Here is a 23,422-nt window from a genome sequence, read left to right on the forward strand (position 1 = left end):
ACCCCTTAAAGTCCTCTAACATCACACACCTGCTTAAAGAGAGTCCAATACTACATATTATGCTTTTCTTTAGTCATCTAAAAGAATAATGTATGCTCTAGAAAGTCAGTCTATGCAATATTAGAATAAAAATCTCCATTATGGCAACAACAAAAAATCTAAGGAAGAAAGTGGAGGAATGTTGGAAAAGCCGGAATACACCCTCTAAACAGCTCACCATACTTTTTTTTTCAAGGCTACCCATTCTTCAGGCACATTCCTGGTAGATTTTAAGCAGTAAGATGGTGATAAGTATCAATATTAAGAAACAGCTGCTGGATGAAAAAATAAAATTAGGAGTGCCTGGGTGACTCAGTCGGTTAAGTGTCTGACTCTTGACTTTGGCTCAGGTCATGATCTCAGGGTCGTGAGATCCAGTTCCACATAGGGTTCTGGGCTGGGCGTGGACTCTGTTCAAGATTCCATTTCTTTCCCTCTCCCTTTGCCTCTTCCCTCCTCTAAAAAAATAAAATAAAATAAAATAAAATAGGCAGAAGAAACTAAGAGGTCCGACCATATTTGCAGGATGTCATGATAGCCTACAGTAACAAAATCATTTAAAGCTGCTAATTAACTTTCCAAATTTCCATTAGCTTTTGACATCTTTCAAAAATATTTAAAAAAAAATCAAACTAGAGTTAGTGGTAGATTAAAAACTCAGGTCATTGTCACCCCACCCTCCTCCAAACCTACTTCTATGCTCATCTTAGAAATGCCACCACCATCAATGACTGACTTGCTCTAGCCACAGTTCTGAGAAGCAACCTTAGCTGTTTCCTTTTTACTTCTCACTTTCCCTGTCTCACACTCTACTATACAAACATGCAAACTCCTCAGTTCCTTAAAGGTTATATGTTCCCTGGACTCGAACATTCTTTCCTGATGTGCAACATATCCTTCATGTTCCAGGTAAGACACTGCTTCCTCCACGAAGCCTTCTCTGGTCCCATACCCTCCTTCCAAGGCTGGGGTGATGCTCTTTCTAAGTGCTCCCATGGCATCTTGATTTTCCACCTATTGTGCCATATTAAAACATGGTCTGTCCACTTCTCTCATTGCCCAGTGGACTGTGGGATCTGGGAAAGCAGTGCCCTGTCCACTTTTATCATAGTTATAATGCTAGTACTAGCTTGGCAAGCACAAGTGCTCAACAAACAGCAGTCAAATGAGTGAAGATTCTCTAGCCTAGTATGTTTCTCTTTCACGCTTTCTTTCTGCATCAAGACCAACCCTGCTCTCAGTGACTTACAGTAGTGGTTGATCCTGAATTTTTTAAACTATTGCTATTTGTGACAAATAAGGAGAATTCAGAAATACAAGGTTAAGTTGGTTAAATGATCGTACTTTGGACTGTAATACCCTGTCGGGTTGATGGAGGTAGGCTGAACATGCAATGGGTGGGAAAGGGCTTCCAAAACTCTGAAAAGTGGCCTATATGAAACCCAAGGATCAAATAAGAAATGCATGACATCATGTGTAATTACATGTGTTCACTGGGGAGGGCAAAGCTGGTACAGGAAGAGAAGGGACTTGCAGTAGTGGAGAAGAATGAGGGAGCCAGTTTTTCTGAGTATCTTAGTTTTTCTGAGTATTTTGTGATCCAAAGTGCGGAGTGCCACATCAGATAGAGAGACTCTTCTTGGCGGCAGGCACTGTTCTGAGCACTGCTTTTCTGGGGAAAAAGGACATGAAAGCAGCATAAGAGTGCTCTAAAGTCCTCTTACATTACACATTTCAATAAATACTTATTGAATTCAATGGCAGTTCCCGAGAATGGAAATGTCTGGAAATGAGCCGCCTACTGCTTGAGCTGAGATCACCCAATCTGGAACACATTTACGCATAAATCACTTGAGACTAACTTACAGTACACTGGGTCCAACATGCTCTCTAACTTATGGTAGATGAATGCCATTTTAACAAATTTCCAATAGGAAATGCAAACTATCTCCAAGGCATGATTTACTGAAGGAATTTCATTTGTGGTTGGTATTGCTTCACAAGACTGATAAATAACTTGCTCACTTTATATTAACTTTTTCATGGAAGAGAGTTGCTTTGAGCTTCCACAAAGGCCAGACAGAGATAGTTCTTGTCCCAGGCACTTTTTTCAGGGATTTCCCTGGCTTACTCTAATTAGAAGGTGTGAGACCCGAATCACGGAATCACACCATTTACATCGGCGATTCTCAGCGGGGGTCAACTTTACTCTTCTCATCCCCACAAAGGGACATAACAGGCAATGTCTGGAGACACTTCTGGTTGCTGAAACTTAGGGATAAGAGGTATTACTGTACTTAGTAGAGACCAAGGATGCTGCTAAACATTCTACAATGAACAGGACAGCCTCCAACGACAAATAACTAATTGACTCCAAATGTTAGTAACATCAAGGTTGTGAAATCCTGATTTATGGAGGAGAAAGAAAGAATTTATATCTAGATTTCTGAAATTGTATGTAACAGCGGTTTCCCTTATATGTGTGATCAATGTGCAATTCACGATGCCTTTCCTAGGAGAACAGGCAGGCTAGGTAGGCTAGGTATCAATTTAAAAATTGATAAGAAATGCTGATTCTTCCCTAGAAGCTTGTTCCTTTCCACAGAGAAAAGAATCTAAACCAAAGAGAACTCTCATTACAAACTACTCTTTCAAGTCCAACAAAACAAAACAAAACAAAACAAAAAATGACACATCAGAACCCCACTGAAAATAGGGCCTTATATCTAAACCACTCTAAGAAAAAAACTAATCTTTCACAATCCACTAAGAAAAACTATCACCACTGGAAATAAACAACTAACACCACATATATAACTATGAAAAAAAAAACGAAAGGAAACAAATGGTAAGCTCCCTGATGGCAGGGATTATTTTTTGGTTTTGTTTTATTATCTAGAATATTGTTGCATGCTATATTGTAGACCTCAATACGTATTTATTAAATGATTAAAATGCAAAAAACCAAAAGTTGGTCAAAATAATTTTGGAGGAAACAATCCTCTTTTGTAGAAGGGATAGCTCTGTTACCACTTTACACATTGGCAGTTTCGAGTAAGAGGTTTCTGCACAGGTCTTGCTTCCTCTCTTCCCCTTGTTTGCAAATATAAAGACACTGAAATAAATCAGTAAATGCAGGCTCAAGACATTAAAAGTTGATCACAATGAAAATATTTGTGTAAGAACTTGTGGTCTTCTTCCTCCCACTTGGGGCAGTTAGACTAACCATTTCCTGATGGAAGAGTAGGAAGACACTCTATGAGCTGTACTCAACATGACCTCAGATTCCTTGCCATGAGACAAACTTCTGAGCATTTGAGTTAAAATTAAAAAAGAAAAAAATCCTTTATTACATACAGTTCTGTGGTGTGGCATTTATGGCCAATGCCGTAGGTCCATTATGAATGTATAATGTACTAGTGTACTTGCACAAGATCCGTGGGGCACCGGGAAACACTGCATAATGCTACTCCGGAAGTGGGACTTTGGAATTACTCTGACTAGTAAATCACACACCATGAACTCATGACCATCCTTCTCTGCATGCTGCTATGCCTAGAGAAGCTGGTGGACAAGCACTTTGACCAATAAGATCCTGTGACCGTGCTTGAGGTGTCTGGATTACAGCCACGAAGCCTTCCCTGTCTTCAATCCTTTGGCAAGACTGAAGGGCTCTTTCTGTTACGCAAGGAAAACCTGACACGTGAAATTTCCTTAGTCCTGTGGATCTTATATGTGCCAACAGCATTAAGCAACTCAGGGAAGAGTTGTCAGAGAGAATCCGAGAATTGCCACACCCTATTCCTGTGAACATGGCAATCATCAACCCATCACAGCACTTTCTGGTGCTATGCCACGTGTGGCCTCAGAGTCCTTCTTCACATAAGCCCTCGAGTGATCGACTGAAGCTGCCATCAAAGATGGAATCTATCCACGACTCTGGGCATGGGCTGCTTTGATGCAGAATGAGTCTGGTTGAACATACACTCCCTCCACCCATGCCACAGACCACAGTCCAGTCTCCTAGGTGCACAGTAAACACAGATAAAACAAAAGGTAAGCTCCCATTTCCCCGTATGCCAATCATTAAAGCAACACCTGTATACACTCGGGTCCTAACGCCACAGGACTTCCAAAAAGATTTCAGAGAACAGATACCAAAGAGGGGGAAAAGGCCACTGGCAGTCTTCTGCAAAAGCAAATTACCTTCTCTTGAAACGTATAAACTTGCAGGCAGAGGAGGGATGGCAGGAGGAAGGAAGGTGAAAGTGACAACAAATAATTTTAATTTCAGCAGCGAGAGCACTTTTGTCTTGGAAACCAACCTAGGTGGATGTGGGGAAGTGAGAGCCCTGAGGCATAGGTTGCCATCCTTGCTGCTGACAGCGCAGACTTTGAAGAGTGACAGGTAGAAAGCCACACTCTTATTGTACCCTGATGTGGCATGTTTCTTGGTGGTATCATTCACCTTCCCTTTAGCTGTTCTCCACTTTACCTGGGTGCAAATCATAGTAAAAGTGAAGGAACAAGGGAACCTAGAAACCAAACAAAGCAACTGAGATAGGGGCAGTTGAAAAAAGAATTGAAAGCTGAATTGTAGATCAACTGCACAGTCTCATACACTCCTTGGGAAACACAGCAAAAACCGGTAGTTTAATGAGCAACCACCACCCTTTTCTGGTCAATAGTAACTACATGAGGCAAAAGGGTGAGATGTGTCAGAAACACATCACAAAGGCCTTGACTTCTGGGTAGAAGAGCCACGGCAGGGGGTTCTTAATCCTTGTCAAACTGGAAACATCCACAAGAATCAACCTGCGGTATCTTGCTATGTTCTCCATCAAGAAAATGAATCCCTTGAAAGTCTAGGGAAGGCTCACTTTGGTTTTCACCACATAACTGCTGGAAGCAGGACATTTAGAGACAGAAGAGGGCCATGTTGATGGCAATGGCCACTGGGACACAGAACCTGTCAACCAAATTTCCCAGCACTTTCAATTCTTTACGATGGGACTTTTCCTCTTTGGAGGACATTGGGTCCTAACACCCCACAAGAGAGTACAGGTGGTGTTGTCTTTTGAGGACACCCAGGGCAGAAGGGCCAGTGCCGACCGGGGAGGCTGGAGAAAAAGCAGGACATTATTAGAGGGAGCAAAGACACTCCCCCACGGTCCCAAGGCAGGGAAAAGGTCACAGATGGGATGGTATGTTGGGCATGTAAATACCCGAGACCTGAAGCACAGACAGCATTGGTATGGGGTCCAGCCAGTAATCCCAGACTGGCTATAAAAAAAGAATACACAGGACTCTGCTTCTTTGCTGCCAAATGGAAGGAAGGAGTGAAAGCATGTGCCTTGCTAAAAACGTGGTGTGGTCAGCAGAACTCCAAGGTGTGCCCCAGATTCCTGCCCTTGGTGCTACAAGCCCTGTGTGAGCCCTAGGACTCATGACTGATGGGATAATCACTCCCTCGATTAGGCTATTTTATTTGGCATGGTTGACATCAACAGAGAGAAATTATCCCAGGTGGACCTGACCTCATCAAGTGAGCCTTTGAAAGGGACTGGGCTCTCTCTGGAGAAGTAGATAACAAAATGTAAGAGGCATTCAAGGGGAGGGATGTTCTCCGCTGCTGGCTTTGCAGATAGAGGGGACCATGTGGCCAGAAATGCGGGTGGCCTTTGGGGCCTGAGAACAGTTCCCGGCTGCAAGAAGCCAAGAAACGGGGACCTCAGCCCTACAACTGTAAGGACTTGAACTGGGCCAGGAACCTGGAGGTGGATTCTTCCCTTGAGGCTTGAGATGAGAATGCTATTGGCCAACACAGCCTTGGGAGCAGAGAGGTCAGCCACACCAGGCCCAGATGCTCAGAACTGTGCGCTAAGAGATGGGGGCTGTTTAAGCTGCTATGTCTGTAGTAATTTGTGACACAGCAAGAGAAAACTAATCCCTATTTTGGTGGAATGGGCAGCAGTGAGATGAAGGCTCCAATCTTGGTGGTGATGACCAATGTCCAATGAGGGCTCACTGCAAGCCAGGCACTATCCTATGTACTGGAACATACTGTCTCACTAGGTTCTCAGGACAATGCTAAGACAGAGGTATCATGATGTCCCCTCGTTTTACAACAGAGGAGCAGAGAGGTTTGAGACTTTGCCCACAGCTCAGTCAGGGGTGGAGATGAGATCTGAAGGCGGACAGACTGATTCCATGGCTGGTGCACGGAGCCTGTAGATCAGAGTTGCTTCCTGCCCTGTGGACTCCTGGCTAGTCCACATAGGGGTGTGGGTGTGTGGTGAAAGGAGGGGGGGGGAGAGGCCTGTGGGGATGGCCTCCTGGTTCTACAGAGCTCAGCTTCATGGGCATGACTACTGGGGACCCTGACATTAGGCACTGGGCCTCACTCCCCTGCATTCACATCCTGCCCCAAGACCGTGGGCTCTGTAAGGGTTCGGGGACCATGCCACGTGTGGTGAGTCACGGGCTTCCTTCACGTGGTGTAGGGTCTCCATGAGCATTTGAACCGATGGCACCGTAGCTCCTGACAGCTCCTAATGCAGTGAGTGTTTATACACACCACAAAGGAGTGAGCACTGGTTTCCCTTGCCTACTGCATTTTGAACATGATTTGCTGTACAGGCAAAACTTGCTGGAACATATTTACTGTATAAACAGAGCACAAGCAATGCCTCCTCCAGGCACAAAATAACAGATCTCTACTCTTGGTGGAGTCCCATGAGGGAGAGCCCCCCTCCCACCCCACAAGCAATACCACGTCACATCTTTGAGGTGATGCCAACGCAGGAACATATACAGTGCAGATGCTGGCCACATGCAATAGTAGGAGAACGGATCCTATTTAAAAATCAAATGAAAGCTTTGCTTTGGAAATAATAAGAGGTGCTGTTGGATGATCATTTGTGCATGACTCTGCAAGGTCCTCTGGAGGGTGAGAAGGATGGATCTTGTTCCGTACTGCACAGCGAAGGAGCTGAACTACTATAAATCATGCTCACAAATGTCACATTACTTTAAGGAAAAAAAAAACCATATTCCTGGCACCTAGAATATTTTTTGGCTACCTCCCTGGCTTATCTTGTTCAAATGACGGCCAGGCCAAGAAACAGTGGCTCACACCCTGTAGCGTATTCTCCTTTCCCTTCTGTAAAACCTTCCATTCCCCAATGCCCGGAGATTCAAAAGCACTTAATAAAAAAAAGAAATGGAAGCATTAGACCCCAATGGTGAGGTTTAACACTGCAGTCAACGAGAAGCTGGAACAAGTCCCAAACACAAATGGCCAAATGAGGTTTTAACATCAAACCGTGGAAAGGCTCCAAAAGGAGGGAAGAACATTTTCTTCTTACATTCACTTCGCTTCAGATCCCAGAGTTAAGACAAGAGCAAAATGTTAATTAAAAAAAAAATAAAGATATGTTTTAAGCGTCTCTATGTCAAAGGGTTCAGAAAGAGAGCACAGATTGTGAAGTTTTTCAGGTCTTCTCCCACCCGTTTGGGAAGAAAAAAGTTCTTTTGTGGTTACTAGTTTGAATTTTTATCTTATTTTTATTGATATGTAATTCACATACCATAAAATCCACCCTCTTAAAGTATACAGTTCGGTGGTTTTTAAATATATTTTAATATATCTACATATTACATATGCATGATGTATTAACCTGTATGCTTAATATACAAAGGAAACCCTTGCCATATCTAATCTCTAGGACATTTTCATTACCCCCAAAAGGAACCTGAACTCATTAAGCAGTTACTTCTCATTCCCCTCTCAGCTTCACTCCTGACAATCAATGGTTTTATGTCTTCACGGATTTGCCTTTTTGGACACATTTCATACGAATGCAATCATATAATATGGGGCCTTCGGTGACCGGCTTCTTTCAGCTGGCACATGGTTTTCAAGGTTCATTCATACTGTAGCATGAATCAGTACTTCATTCCTTTTCATGGCTGAAAACATTCCGTTGTATGGATATACCACTAGTTTTTTACCGATCATCAGTTGATCGACATTTGGATTGTTGCCACTTCTTGGCTGTATGAAGTAATGCTGCTATGAACATTCATGCATAAGCTTTTATGTGAACATATGCTTTCAATTTTCTTGGGTTAATATTTTAATATGTAAGGAATGTATATAGATTAAAAAAACCCACTATGATTAGGTAAATGGGAAGGCATGTTAGTTGGTAATTCAAAGAAAGGAAAACAGGACTTGTGAAACTTCTGGGAAAATGTTACCTTCAGTAGTAATCAAAGAAGCACAATGTAGACTAATGAGAGACTTTCACCTCTCAGATTAACCAAATTTCAAAAGGAAGTCTGACAATAGTGACCTGAAATGCCTAGTCTCATATATCGCTGACAGAAGACAAGGAATTAGTGTATAACCTTTTCAAGAACCAATCTGACAATATTATATATAAAAAAAACCCTTAAAAATAGGCCTGCTCTTTGTGAATCTGTGCTGAAAAAACGCTTTCTGAAAAATGACACATGAAGACATCCTATGATACATTACTTATAGTTTGAAAGTTAGAAAACTTGCTTATTATTTAATAAGAAGATGATGGCTTCCTATTGTTCATATATATATATGAATGGTAAGGCGTGCCCATCAAGTAAAGTAAGACAGAAATTAACACTTATGCTTATGGAAAATTATTAGTAAAATGGAAAAATGCTCATATCATAGTAAGAAGGATCACATGATTGTGACTATATGACAAATGCCTTAAAAAAACTGTTTGGAGGGAAAGATACCAAGATGCTTGTTGGTGGTGTGTGGCAGGATAACACCACGTGTGACTATTCTTTCTTCTGATTTTTTTTCCCCTCAGCTTTTCTATACTAAGAAAGCACAATTTTTATAATAAAGCATTTTTTAATAGGAAAGATCTCTTTAATTTCATCAGTTGCTGATATAATTTGTATATAAGTATATAACCACACATGGATGAAGTATGCTTTGTGAACTGAAACATTAACGAGAGGTTGAGAGTGAGACTGACTGATTCTAACGTCTATTAAGAAGCAACCTCTCCTCCTGGAAGGTTTGAAAGGTGAAAGGTACCGAAGAACAGATTTCCTCTTCTATTTTACTTTTAAATTAATGTATTTATTGTGGGGGGGGGATGCAGGTACAGAATCCTCAAGCAGACTCCCCGCTGAGTGTAGAGCCCGATGCAGGGCCCGATCCCAGGACCCTGAGGTCATGACCTGAACCTAAGTTGACAGTCGTCTGCTTAGCCAACTGAGCCACCCAGGCGCCCCTAGGGCAGAGAAGTTTCTGAGTGAGTCTTCATAACATCTGTGCTGGGAAAGGGGCAGTGAGGGAGCAGTGCTGGCGGTGGGGTGGTGAATGTACACAGATGTGCGGCCATGAACATCTAATTGAGGGCACAGATTAAGCAAAGCCACGGCGTACAATCTACTCAGAGGACCACGCAGGTGGCAAGGAGTAGAATCTGGGATACCAGAACCAGAAGTGGGGTGGCTAGATTAGTGGGTTCTTGAGAGCCTTCAGGTCCCAAGCTCCTAGGTACCTGGGGAAACCCAATGAAGTCAGTATGATCGTGCTCTGAACAAGTCAGCGTTGGAATACCACCAAGGAGTTCTGGTTATTAAGGTGCCTGCAGGACCTCTCGGTGAGTGAGGGCCTGAAGACCACACGCGGGCATGGCTCTAGGTGGGGAGAATGAAGCAAAACACATTTGTTCTCTGGATGCTTGCTGTTGGTGGACACAAGACGACTTGCTCAGGGAGGCAGGCAGAAAAATTCTGCATTTTCCTCTTGTTACCCTCACTCTTTCCTGTTGGGACATTCAGCCTGGCATTTTGATGGTTTGGCTTTGGACTTTGACTAGAACTCCCCAGTCCTTAGAATTTGGTGTTTTCCAAGCAGGGCACAGAATAGTAACCAACGCTGGTTCATGTGGCCTAAAATTTTTCAAAAACATCTAGGATTCAACAAAGATGCTTCTTCCTAATTAATGTTGGTACTTGGTCAAGTATCTTTCTACTCTCCTCGGTCCCATTATATAAAAACAACCAGAGGAAAACAAAAATAAAAATGTAGGCTTCCTTTCACGAACCGGCCAAAGGAAACAGGAGAGTCAGTGTCACATCTGGGCCACAGTGGCAGAGCCTGGCTTTCTGGGCTGAACTGGCCGAGGGCCCAAGGGTCAGGGTGTCACCTGGCGGAGCCACAAGAAAGCACATTAGCACAATGCAGCTGTGTGAACAGGCGTCATCAATGCCCCCTGCCCGCCAATGTGGAGAGTGAACGCGAAGGAGGTTCACTCTCCAAGGCCAAACAAAGACCCTCTCTGCCAATCTTTCTAGTCTCTGTGGAGGTTTCTCGCCAGATGATTCTGCAAAAGTGGCCTCATCCTTTCAGAAAACAGTGAATTCTTTTTCCCTTTAATTCATCAGTTCCAGTCGAGAGGCTCTACTCCTTTGAAGAAACAGAATGGACTTTGAATAAGGAAATTTTACTTTTCCTTTTCTTTTTCTTTTTTTTTTTTTTTTTTTTTGCCCCGAGCTCATGTTTGTGTTCATGTCCCCGGAAGACCCCCTTTCCACTGATGACTTGTCTGGTTATGGAGTCGGAGCGCATCAAAATCCACCGTCCTGAGAATTTGGTTGTGAAGCCACTTGCGTTGTGTTTTTGGCACTGAGGCAGATGTCTTTTCTTTGAAGACCGACATGGAGCCCTGTCCCCCCTCCCCTGGATCTTTATGTTGGCGCTTTCTAAAGTTGCAAGGAACGTGCAACACTCCAAGCTGTAACTTTTGCATCCCTTGCAGGGGTCTAGAATTTCAAAGCTTCTTGGCAGCTGCTTTGGTGTGAATGCTGATAAAGTCGGCCTGCAGAGGTGCCCCTAACTCTAGGCCTTTCCTGGGACGAGGAACAACAGGGACAGTGAGGATGGGAACAAAGGAAACAGAGGCCGGCGGGGCTCTAGCCAGCCTCCTCCTACGGCCCCCGCGCCTAAAGGGAGCGAGACTGTCTCTGCCTTCCCCTCAGATGACTCTGCTCACCTGACGATGCGGTGGTTGCGTCAGAGGCTTTCACAAGAGGTCTGCGCCCATGAAAGCAAGCCTGCAAGCCGGGTGCCCACAGAGACATGAGGAGATTAGCAGCGGGAGGTAACAAGTAAGAGGAAGGGAACGTGCACCCGCCGAGGGTAGGCAGCGGTGCTTCCCCGGCCCCGGGCTGTGGCCACTCTGTGGGAGGAACACGTGTGACGAGACCACTGGCTGATGACCTACTTGGCACCAGAGAGAAATCCTGCCAGGCTGCTGTCAACAAATCTGAAAAGGAAAGGTGTGGTTTCCATACCAGCATACGTCGTGTAGACACCATGGCTTATAACGTTTCCCATAAAGCAATCCAACGGCGGCCTCCCACTGGGCGCGCGGAAGCGGCAGAGCGTGCTTTTCAGAGCCTCGTCTTGAGCAGTAGGTGAGCTTGGGGTTTATGTCCGTAGAGAAGACGGCCCAGATGGTCCCCTGGCAGCTTCTGGTACCGGATACGGCGGCCCGTGGCCCGAGGGGCAAGGGACACGCAGCCTTGAGGCCCAACTCCGCACACTGAGAAGGGGCCTGGGTGGGGGGGTGAGGAGAAGGGTGCGGCCGAGTGCTCGCTGTGCCACAGCCCACCCCCTCCCTCGGCAGCGACCCCATGGCCAGGCACCTGCAAACTCCGCTTTCGCACTCCCCTGCAGCTGGGCTTGGCCAAGGCAAATTCTGGTCAACGGGTTGAGAATGGAGCTGATGTGTTCAACCCCTGGGTCTTCTAAAAGGGAGTGGGGTGCTCTCCAGCCTCCTTCCCACTGCCTGTGGGCTGGAAAGTGGACGTGCTGCCGGTGAGTTGGCCTCACGCAGGCAGAGGGTGGCAACTCAACAGCGGATGGCTGAACGGCAGCACAGGGGAACCTGAGCCCCAGATGGTCTTGCGGAGCACGGCTGCTCATCGGCCTCAGAGCTGTGGTCTCGGACCCAGCACGAGAGGCAAGGGTGCCCATCTCGTGGGAGCCACCGGATGTTTGTAGGGCGGAGCGGGCCGGGTCTTTTTGTTCTAACAGGCAGCCTGTGCCCTAACACAAGAAGGAAGGAAATCTGGCACAGAGGTCGAAGGTGGCTCCACTGCTCACTTACTTGGTTTCTTTCTCCGCCATAGCTTCTAACCTCCTTCGATACCAACAGTTAAACTCACGTGAAAGCGGGTTAGTCGGATAGCGGCCACAAGCCGTAACGATGGCTACCATTTATTGAAAACTTACCTTGTGCTTGGCACTTCGTGTACGGCATCTCACTTAATTTTCCGAACCACCTCGGAAGGGTACTTCACAGTTAAGGAATCTCGGGCTCACAGAGTTCAGGTTGACTTGCCTGGGGTTACCCAGTCAGTGGGACCCGGGTCCATGTCTAATGCGATCACATCCTCTTCCTACGGCCCCGTGTTTCCTTTTGAGGAGCATGCTTCGCTCCTCGCCATTCTCATCATTCTTTTTGAAAGGAACCCAGGATGAGAAATTTAATGGTGTGACAGGAGCTGGGCATTGCTGTGTCCCACCGATATTTTATGTTTTGCACTAGGGCTGAACGTGCTCTTTCAGTGTTCTTCTCTTTACAGCGGTCCAGCTTAGGGCTGGCTCCGAAGTCCCCAGGACACTTCAGTCCTGGAGTACCGGGCTCCTGGATTAGAGAAGGCGTGGGAGCAGTTTCAGAGCCTGGGGCAAGGCTGTGAGGTGCCCCGTGGTCCGGAGCATATTCCCTGACACCGTGGAGGCCTGTTTCCTTCTCGGTCCAGCAACAGGCCTCAAGAAGGAGCTCTTATACCAGGCCCAACATTCCTGAAGGAGCCCAGCCCTCCTGTACACATTTGAGCAGAACTGAGTCTGTGAACAGGCCCAGGGGTCTCCACTCTCCGCAGCCCTAGATGAACGTTATTGATCCTGAGGACCTACGGAGTGACCTAAGTGGTCAGGTGTGGCTGTGAATGCTCTGCTGTCCCTCGGCCATGGCCATGGCCTGGAGCGTGGCATATCGTGAGAGTTTTTATGACATGATAAGAACTGGGCATGGCTATGCCCTACAGCTTTTATTCTTTTTGCACGATGGTTTAAAATGCTCTTTCTCATGTGGTTTTCAGAAGACCCAACCATCCCCTCCACTTCCCTCTGCTGCTCAAGTGAAGGACGGCTCACGACACGGCACCACCAGCTCAGGTATTCGAGATAGGCTCTGGTCCTGACCTACGGCCCCCTCCTCACAGGGAGGCCCCGATTCTCTCTAAGACCTTCCTGGGATTGCCAGGTATAGCTGTTCTCCTGAGTTGCTGGAGGTGAGGGGGTTACACAGAACAAAGAAACTTCCCCCACCCTCCCCCAAAACAAGAGTTACTCAGGAATCACCATAGTGACAAATCACTAGTTTTTGATGGTTTCACTTTCCGTACATTTTCATCTCTCTTCTTATTTACATCCAGCCCTACCGCCAGCCTTTATGCAGCAAACAATATTGATCGTGTGTGACAGGCACTGCACAGAGGGCTGTGGCTATGGACTCAAGTAAACAAGACCCTGCCCGCAAGGCGCTTATCGCTCCTTTGGAGGGAGACAGTCAAATCTGGACTTGGGTTGGGGAGGGAGCACCGAGGGACCTGAATTGATCCAGGCTGGCAACTGTGAGGTACCTGGTCCAGGTGGGGAGAGGGTGGCACCGTGCACGAGAGCACAGACGTGGGGTATGACACAGTTCCATGTGGCTTACGGGATTTGTTTCTGCGTTTCCAGAGCACTGAAACGTGTGCCCGGCCTCTTGCAAGGCTCTACGAGTGAAGGCACCAGGCTCCCGCTCAAGAAGGAGCTGGTAATTCAACGCAATGGATAGAAGCAGCTGGGAAGGTGGCTGGAAATGAGGCCAGATCACAAACAACGACACGTCCACTTTACTGAGTGGTCACTAGAGTCCCTGAAGCTGTGCTGTGCGTGATAAGCAAACGATCTCCTCTGATCCATCAACAGCCTTGTGAACTGGGCATTATTCTCACTGGCAGCTTCTTACAGATGAGGGGACAAGGGTAGGGGCGCAAGTTACGTGCCTAAAGCCCCCCAGCTAGGCCGCGCTGGATTGCAACCCACAGTTGAGTCTAAGACATAATCTTAAACGTGTGCTAATAGGGCTGAAGGACTTACACACTAACTAGACGATGCTCAGGATTAAGCGGGAGAGGGACTGGGTCGTGATAGACACGTACTGGAATGGGGCCGGGAGAGGAGAAGCACGGAAGCCGAGAGTGGGAGAAGCCCGCACGCGGGTGGACGGTGCATCTGAGTAAGACGTGACTTCTTCAGCTGGGCAAACGACCCATTTCTAGCTCCCATCTCTGCCTGCTTCCTACCTCATGAATCACCCCCGACCACGCGACACTGTAGCTTTTGCTGCGAGAATGCAGATCTAAAACCGTCCTGCAGCCGAGCCGGTTTACTATGGGACCACGTTAAGTGACATGTTCAGAGACGCCTGTCGCTAAGAGAAGCCCGAGATCTTTTAGGGCTGGCAGGAGGGGGAGATGTGCAGCTGGGTAGACGGTTGCCTAAGTGTGACAAGGACAGACAACAATAGAGACAGATGGACACCTGCGATGCACGGCATCTGGAAAAAGATGACACGTGTCCACTCAGAAGGGCACGTAACAGCTACTGCGCAACAACGGACTGATGACCTCCGATGTCCGCAAGGGGAGCCTGCTGAAGGGGCTAGGGGTAGAGGTGCAGGTCCGTGTGAGGTCCCCCTCCAACCACGGACGGTTTGTTGCACCAAGCCAAATAGCAACGGCTTTGGCAGAAGCGGCGGTTACGTCTTAGTTTTGCATGGAATATGTAATATGGACACTTTTTTTTTTTTTTAGGCTGATGTCAGAAGACGATGGCTTATATTTTGGCTATGACAGCTCTGCTCACATCTACAAGCTCACCACCACAGTCAGGGGACGGAGACTGCCCATCCACCAGCAAGAGTCACCGGTCAGCAGCTCCGAGCAGCAGCACCAGGCAGAGCTGGCCTGTTGTCCCCAGCGCCCAGGCCAGGTTCCTGTGCAACAGCCCTACAGACTCCAGGTGACAGTGACCCAAGTATGGCCTCCTGCTGTGTCCCAGTCCTGGTTCCATGCGACCCCAGCTGACTGGGCGAGTGACAACGGTACGTACTTGCACTGAGCCTGGGCACCAGCTCTGCCATAATTCTGTTTTGACAAAGGCCGACCTGACATGCTGATCATCAGCCCAGGCAGCGGGGAGGGAGGACAAAAGGTCCCGCGGTTATACCAGCCTGCACACCCTTGGTTTCTGCCAGGGTTCATCTTTAATCTGGACACACATTCTCCGAATGCCCGCTCCACCAAGACCCCTCTTAATTCCCTACGCAACTTGCTTCTCAAGATTTGCACTTTCTACACAGGTTTCATCGCTAAGATTTAAAAATGTTGCTAAAAGTTACTGGATCTCTGTATCTCTTATAGAAAATTGATCATTGGTACCAATTCCTGCCTTCCCAAACCCACTAAGCTGTTTACTAAATTGCTTTTTTTTTTTTTTAATTTATGTGTTTGAGAGAGCGAGTGAGTGAGAGAGTGAGAGAGAACATGCATGAGCAAGGGGAGCAGCATGCAGAGGGAGAGGGAGAAGCAGGCTCCTCGCTGAGTTGGGAACCTGACACAGGGCTCAATCCCAGGACCCTGAGATCATGACCTGAGCCAACGGCAGATGCTTAACCCACTGAGCCACCCAGGCGCCCCTAAGCTTGTTTTTTTTCTTAACCATATCTCAACTGTTTTAAATCTGTGTCTGTCCTAATATGCTGGCTGGTTAATCTCCCTTTCCATTTTTTTTCCCCATTATTTCTTTTGTGCCTCAAACATCGGACTCTCCTTCAGCCTAAAATAATGCCTCAACTAAATTTCTCTTTTTTACTTTTGGCTCTGTTTCCCGTGGCCAAACAAACAAAATTCATCACTTTTTTGGGGGATCAGAGCATTTCTGTATTCTCATTTAGGTCAGGTAACAAAATATCACTTATTTTTAAACCAAACCAAACCAAACCAAACCAAACCAAACCTACCCCAAACCGTGCCCCTTCGTTTCTCCATTGTAATCCTAGCACAGAGAAGTGATGCCATCGACAGATTTTTCAGTCTGATGATACGAAGTACTGGTAAAAATGTGGAATAACGGGCTCCCTAAAACACTGCCGGTGGGATGTAAACTGCTAGGATTACTTCGCAAAAACAATGTTATATTATTTAGTGAAGATGAAGATGCATCTGGCCTTTGAGTCACAGTTCCACTCCTAGGCGGAAATCCTAAAGACACATGCCTACGTGAGCCAGAGGACGCGTGTCCCCGCGGGTCTGAGGGAGAGCCGGGAGTCCGTATTTTTCCCAGTTCCAGAGGCATGTGGGCCTTACTTCCCGGCAAGGGCCCGGGGTTGAGGGCTTACACCACCAGCTCAGATCTATCTTTGGAGCTGGGTCCCCTCCAAGGCCTGTGGTTACGGCCACAGGGAAGCTCACTGGAGAAGTGTGATGGGAAAGGCACCAGCCTGCGAGGTAACTATGCCGGGGGTGCTGCTCCCTGGCCAGAGAGAGCCGGCCTGAGGAGCTGGGAAAGTTCCCGTCATTTCCTCTTCCTCCTCTCTCAGCCCTGGCTGCCCAGGCGAGGTTGGGCTTGTGTGCCCCTCATGCAAACTCCACCTCGTCTGGGGAGGAGCTTGGAGTCAGCATGCCCGGCATCCTCGTCTTCAACGCAACCCCCTCCCCAGGCAGGGTGCTGCTCTGCAGGTGCTGTTCCGTGCCAGGGGTGAGAAGAAACCTCTAGGTGAGGCTGCAGGAGACAAGGCTGAAGGCTGAGCCCTGGGGAAGAGCCGTGGGTCTTCTTCCTCATGCAAGCCTCTTGGGGGGCGGGGTTGGGGGCCCATGTGTGAGATTCTTGGCCTACTGAGGCCGACCTACGTACAGCGCCGGTGCAACCTGGCTTTGAGTACGTACTTCCAAGTGACAGTGACTAGAAAGGGAGATCAGGAACTTCTTCTAAAGAAGTGAAAGCAGCCTCATGCCTTCCGGTGTGAGGTCGCCCTCCACCTTCCCACTGCCCTGTCTGGTCTCCCTCGGGGAGGCCGTGCAGGGTGGTCCCTGTCACCCTCTCTTATGCTCATTTCTCCTCCTGATGCCCAGAGTGGCTTCCACTGCCCGCCCCCCCCACCCCATCTCTGGCGAACAAATGGGGAAAGTGCGTGGCTTGGCCAGATGACCTCCCTCCGTTTGTCCAAGCCCGTAAGCTTCCTATGTTGAGACTGATAGATCCCTGGGGCAAAGCGCCGATAGCCACGTGGCTATCGCTCTTTTAGGCTTAAAAAAATCTGCAAGGTGTCGTCGAAAGCTTTACAGATTCTACCAGGCACCTGAAACCTGCCCTGTTGTTATTCAGCCTCAGGGGCGTACCGAGGGTGGAGGCAATTTCTTTATTTTTTAAAAGATGTTTTATTTTATTATTTTATCTTTAAGATTTTATTTTTTCATGAGACACACACAGAGAGAGACAGAGGCAGAGACCCAGGCAGAGGGAGAAGCAGGTTTCACCCAGGGAGCCCGATGCGGAACTCGATCCCGGGACCCCGGGGTCACGCCCTGGGCCGATGGCAGGCGCTCAACCGCTGAGCCTCCCAGGTGCCCCGGCAATTTGTTTAGTTTTAAATCATTATTAACTCCTAATAATGTGGGTGTTCCGGCGAGATGCAATATGTGTGGGAGATGATGATGTTATGTTGGGAGGAAATCAAGATGCTGATGTGATCTAAACACAAATGGAGTCTGGGTTGGATTTCAGGGAGGCCACGCAGAGCCCATCTCTGTGCGACTCGGCCTTGTTCCCACGGCTCTGGCAGGCTTCGTCTCTCACTGGAGGCTGCTGTGGTCCCCGCTGCAGCAGCCTGTGCCTGCCCAGCCAAACGTCTCAAGAGAGGCCCCTGCCAGGCAGCTCATTATTTGGGCATGTAGGAGAGAGACAGGAGTGATTTTTCTTTTAATGGCTTCAAATGCACTCCTTCAGTCCTAAAATGGGTTGCCTTCTAATTCTCCCCCCCTTTTTTTTCCTCCTTCCTTCCTTTCTCATTGCCTTCGGGTGTCAGAGGGTAGAAAAGCCATGATGGAGGGTTAGAATTTATACCTTGAGTAGGTGACTAAAAGTACTCTGGCTTTTTCCCCCGTAAAATGGGTATTATGCCGGTGTTTAGAAGAATAGACATTCTACTATTAATTACTAATAGGAAGTTTGTTCCTGGAGCATCTTTGACCTGAAAAAAAGGAAACATCAGCTTCATATGGATCAAATTAGTAGGTAACGTCTAGACCATTAACTGGCCACAGAGCAGGTGCTCAGTACACTGCAGGTTTAATAGGCACGGGCATGTAAGGTATGTAAAGGGCGCAGGCACTGCTGGAGCTGGGGGTGCTCCTGGGGTTATGGCTGGCCTTTCTACCCCAGGCACAAATGACATCCAGTGACGTCCCGGCTGCCCAGGAGGAGCGCCCATCTGCCATTACTGGTGTCCGGCTACACTGCCAAACTCATCGCTATGGATCAGTCAAAGCATTTTGTGAGTTTAGCTGAGGAGACAAACAAAATGAATTATCCTGATAAAAATGAAAAGACAATAAGAAAAGAAAATAAAGAAGGGGGAGAGCTGCATTTCTGTCTAAGTCTTCATTTGGTTTCGACTCAGGAAAGAATCCACTGCCTTAGAGTTTTCAAAAGGAACCAGGACGTTTGTACGACAGCCACATTGCTCATGTGTCAGTTGGAAGGTGGGGATGGAGGGTTGTTTGGTCTTACAGAGAAAGGAAAGGAGCTTCTAGTGTAACTCTGGGGCTAAAAGTCTCAGTATGAATCACACCACCAAAGGGCTCATTTCAGGGGTCACTAAAACGCCAGCACTCCTGTCAGACAGCATTTTTGCATCTACTAAGCTAATTTTCACATAAATACTAATGTTCAAAGCACAGATTTCTCAGAAGCTGTACTCCGATGACTGATGACCCAGAGAAAAGCAAATGGGTCTCAGGCAGAAGGAGTTATATTTAGCTCCACTACTTCCTCAAAGCCACAAGGAGACAGTTCAGAAAGCCCTGGCCCTTCTAGCATAGTCCCGTTGGCCTGATACGATCGGAAAGCTCAAAGGGACTAAGGAACAGGTGGGCTCGGGGCAGCCACATTCTGATTCCTCACAGATGGCTTCGGTGGCTCCGTGAAGTGTCATCAGCCCTTCCCATTACACTGTCCATGCCCATAGAGCTCCTGTCACCAGAACGCAGGACCTTCCCTCGTGCTCTGGGTCTTCCACAGGCCCGTGGGGGGGCTGGATTCAATCAGGCACCAGATGCTGGGAATGGCCCCCCCATCTCAAAGGCATTTGAGCAAGGTCACCTGGGTCTTCTCCTTTACCTGTGCTGGGGTAAGAGCAGGGGACTCTTCCAACCACATTAGACACATCAGACACTGAGCCTTTGAACTGGGTGGTCTAGAGGGATACGACTTTGCAACATTTTGGGTTGACAGTTTTTGGACTTTTGGCTTTACTGATGATAATCATTCCTGCTAACCATCTACCCACTGACCCATATGCTCAACACTTATTTGTTTGCTGAAAATAGGCTCACTGCATTCAGTAACGAAAAGGAGTAAATGACAGCAGAGAAAGACAGTTTGCTTGATGGAGCCTGGAGAAGCTCCAGAGTGTCAATGGGGGCCCTCGCTCCGTGGTATGACGGGCTGCCTGGAACATGTGTGGCTGACACCAGCCGTGGGATAGAGGTCTGAGTATCCAAGGTCGACAGTGCCACAAGCACACAGGCCCTGTGGTTGGGGAGTGGGAGGGCGACTGCTTCTATATATACAAAGATCTCACCTTTGTCTTTAATTATTTGCTGAAAAGAGCCTCAACTTCTACATGAAGACCAAGTGTTGGGGTGATGCAGAGAAAGACACCAACATGTAAATGGAAGACTTATTTAGTTACTCGAAGGGCTTTTTCTTTTGGATTCTGGCGAGTTTCTCTTTTCTGTTTAAATAGAAAAAGCCTCCAACTTTAACTTTTTTTTTTTTTTTTTTTGGCTCTCCAGTTTTCCTGAGGTGGAGAGAATTAAAAAGTCTGAGCAGAAAGGAGGGAACGACTGGCCACTGCTGGAACTATACGGTGAGGCTAGTTAGACACCCTGTGCGTTCCTAGGTGACTTCCACACAGGAGCCATGTAGACCTCCTCAGTATAACCCCCAGGGCAACTGAGCAGGACAGGGGAGCAGATACTTGATCATAGCCATCCATCAGTCAGGGGAATATAGGGTGCTTAAGACATCTGTGCCCCCACATACCTGTAAATGAAGAATATGGGTCTAAACCCATAACCTGTTGTGTATGTGTGTTTTCTAATTGCTTAAGAATGAAGATGGTGATGGGAAGATGCACGGTTAACATGCAGCTAACAATTAAGTTAATGATATGATTCTGTAAGAGGGTAAGTAAAAGAAGAATCAAGCCCAGAGACAAATAATTACTTTCTTATGTTTTTCTTGTATAAAAGTGCAAGGGCCAGGCCTAGGATAAAGTGGGCAAGGCAACTGCCCTGGGAGCAAAATAAAGAGATGCCAGAAGGCTTGGTAATTGGGATTAAAAAAAGAGCATTAATATATTATTTCTCTTGATTACTGAGGATTTTTTGGGTGCCTTTAAATGATGCACCCCAGGAGAGTGCCTCACTTGCTTCCCTCTGGCCCCCCAGCCAAGTAAAAATATATCAACTAAAGATGTTAAATGACCAGGGGATGCCAGTTATATAATTACAGGAAACCAACTAACAGACTCAAAAAGTCTTCAAATTATAGCCATTAAAAATAATAGTGCAGCAGAACTTAATAATCCTAAAAGATGTTCATGTTAAAGTCAAGGGAAACATGCAAGTTGCAAAACACTAGGCGGAAATACGAATCTGCTTCTCCTGTTTCCATTCTTGCCTTCTACAATCCATCTTCTATGTAGCAATCTTTTGTGATCTTTTTTCCTTCCAAGTTTCTCCTAGTCTTAGTGTAGTTTACTATTATATGCAGAATAAATTTAAACTCTACAGCCGTCCCTGTCCTGGCTCCTGCCTATCTCTCTGGCCTCCTCTTCTACGCCTCTCCCTTCCACATCTCTTCCCCCTTAGCCAGATGGGCCTCCACACAAGCTTCTCCCTTTGCTTGAAAGGCTTCCCCCACCCCCAATACCCACATAGCTGGGTTGTTCCTAAGATTCAAGTCACAGCTCAAATGTCACCTTCTCTTAACTGACTGCAGCCCGGTCACTCTATCATATCAGTCTTGTTTTTTATTTTTTTAGATTTATTTATTTATTTATTTATTTATTTATTTATTTATTTATTTATTTATTTAAGAGAGAGAGAATGGACAGAGGAACAAGCAGAGGGAGAGGGACAAGCAGACTGCACACTGAGCACAGAGCCCAACATGGGGTTCAATCTCATGACCCTGAGATCATGACCTGAGCTGAAGTCAAGAGTCAGATGCTCAACTGACCAGGCCACCCAGATGCCCCTCGTAGCACTCTGTTTTATTTCCTTCATATACCTAATACTCTAAGAAATGATCTTATTTATTTAGTTACTTTTTTGTTTACTGTCTACCTCCCTCCATGAGAATGAAAGTTCCACAGGAGCAAAGCCTGTTCTTGACTGTATAACCATGGATACTGAATGACTATAGGTAGATGCTTCTATACATACAGATAGGTTAATGTGCAAAGGTGCATTCACATTTAAAAAAAAAAAAAAGAAAGAAAGAAAAGGAAGGACTAGAAGAGCCCAGGACGAAATCCCTGTGCCTTGGATGGGGAAACTGAGTTTCTGGATGGTTTTAAGTTTCTTCATTTTGCTCATTTTTATTTTCTACAACACTAATATACTACTTTTGAAATAATGAAAACAGAGTTTTCCCTCTGTTTTAGAGTACGATCACTGTGAGAATGTTGCCTGGGTACAGCTAGCCGGAAATTAGAACCACAAGGCCAGAACTGGAAAAGAATGTGGAGACCATTTAGTCCCTCTCACCTCTCATCTCAGAGGTGAGGAGGTCGAGGCCGAGCCAGGAAATGGCTCATAGTGTAGAACACATAACAATTAGTCTGGTGTTCTTCTCACTGCACCAGTGGTTCTCAAACTTAACACACATGAGAATTATCTGGAAAGGCTTGCAAATACAGACTGCGGGGTCTGGGGAAGGGCCTGAGAACCTGCATTTCTGACAAGATCCTGAATGATTTCGAAGCTGCTGGTCTGGGTCCATACTTTGAGAACCACTAGGCTATGCCATGTTGCCTTTCATGACTCCCTCAGAAAGGTCTTACTCTTTTTGTAGGAATAGTAGTGATTAAAACAATACCTTCAATCAAAAAATTAATTTTTAAAACCCCATCTTTTAGGCTCACTCCCCAGAGTTCCTAATGCAAAGAAGGAAAGGAGACAGGGATTAACGATTCTGAGAGCCTACTCTATACCAGGCATTGTCCTAGATGGATCTCCATTTTGTTTGCTTAATCTGTTTTCCCGCCAGAAACCTAAGCTACTCAGAGGGATGAAGAAACTTGTCTGAGAGCAAACAGCTAGGGAATGATGGAGACAGATTTCAAATTCAAGTCTATCTGACTATATAAAGTCCGTGCTCCTTCCCCAACCTTCAGAAAAAAAGGAAAAGCTGTCACTGGTGGCATTCAATGTGGCAAATCAATGTCTCCCAATGCAGAAACAAACACCCCCAAGAAGTATTAATATAATGTCATGCTCCCAAAGATACTGAAGGTGTGTACAACAATATTAACATCCAACCTTTTCTCTGGGCTTGAAGCCAAGGTTTATTCATTTACATGATATTCAGCAACTTCCAACTCAGACCCTCACAGTCGAGATGATTTGAGTCCATGCCTGGCTCACTGCAAATCATCTGTGAAATAACTGGGAAGGGAGAACTCATCCATCTCAGCTTCTGACAAAAGGAAGAATTCACACATGCTCTGTGGGAATAGAACCAAACAGGCTTTGCAGCTGAACCGAACTGTCCCACTAGTTGAAGAACTCAATTTCAATCCGAAGGCCAAAAGCCAAGTATGAGAATGTGTCATTTACCATTTTAGGTAAAAAGTAACGTAGACATTAATTATTGCTCCCTTTTTATTTATTGATGAGGAAATTAGTGAGAACAAAATCTACGTGACAAGGTCACATGTACCTACAAACACCCACGTAGTCAATGAGT

At 46.5% G+C, this 23,422-nt stretch overlaps 1 protein-coding gene across 3 annotated transcripts in view; it reads right to left on the reverse strand.

Moving 5' to 3' along the window:
• Nucleotides 1-23,422, reverse strand: part of FYN (FYN proto-oncogene, Src family tyrosine kinase) — a 210,720-nt gene that overhangs the window by 57,175 nt on the left and 130,123 nt on the right. The gene's annotated exons all lie outside the window — the stretch shown is intronic.

The sequence above is a fragment of the Nyctereutes procyonoides genome, unplaced genomic scaffold (genome assembly GCF_905146905.1).
Source record: "Nyctereutes procyonoides isolate TBG_1078 unplaced genomic scaffold, NYPRO_anot_genome, whole genome shotgun sequence".
Taxonomy (NCBI): Eukaryota; Metazoa; Chordata; class Mammalia; order Carnivora; family Canidae; genus Nyctereutes; species Nyctereutes procyonoides.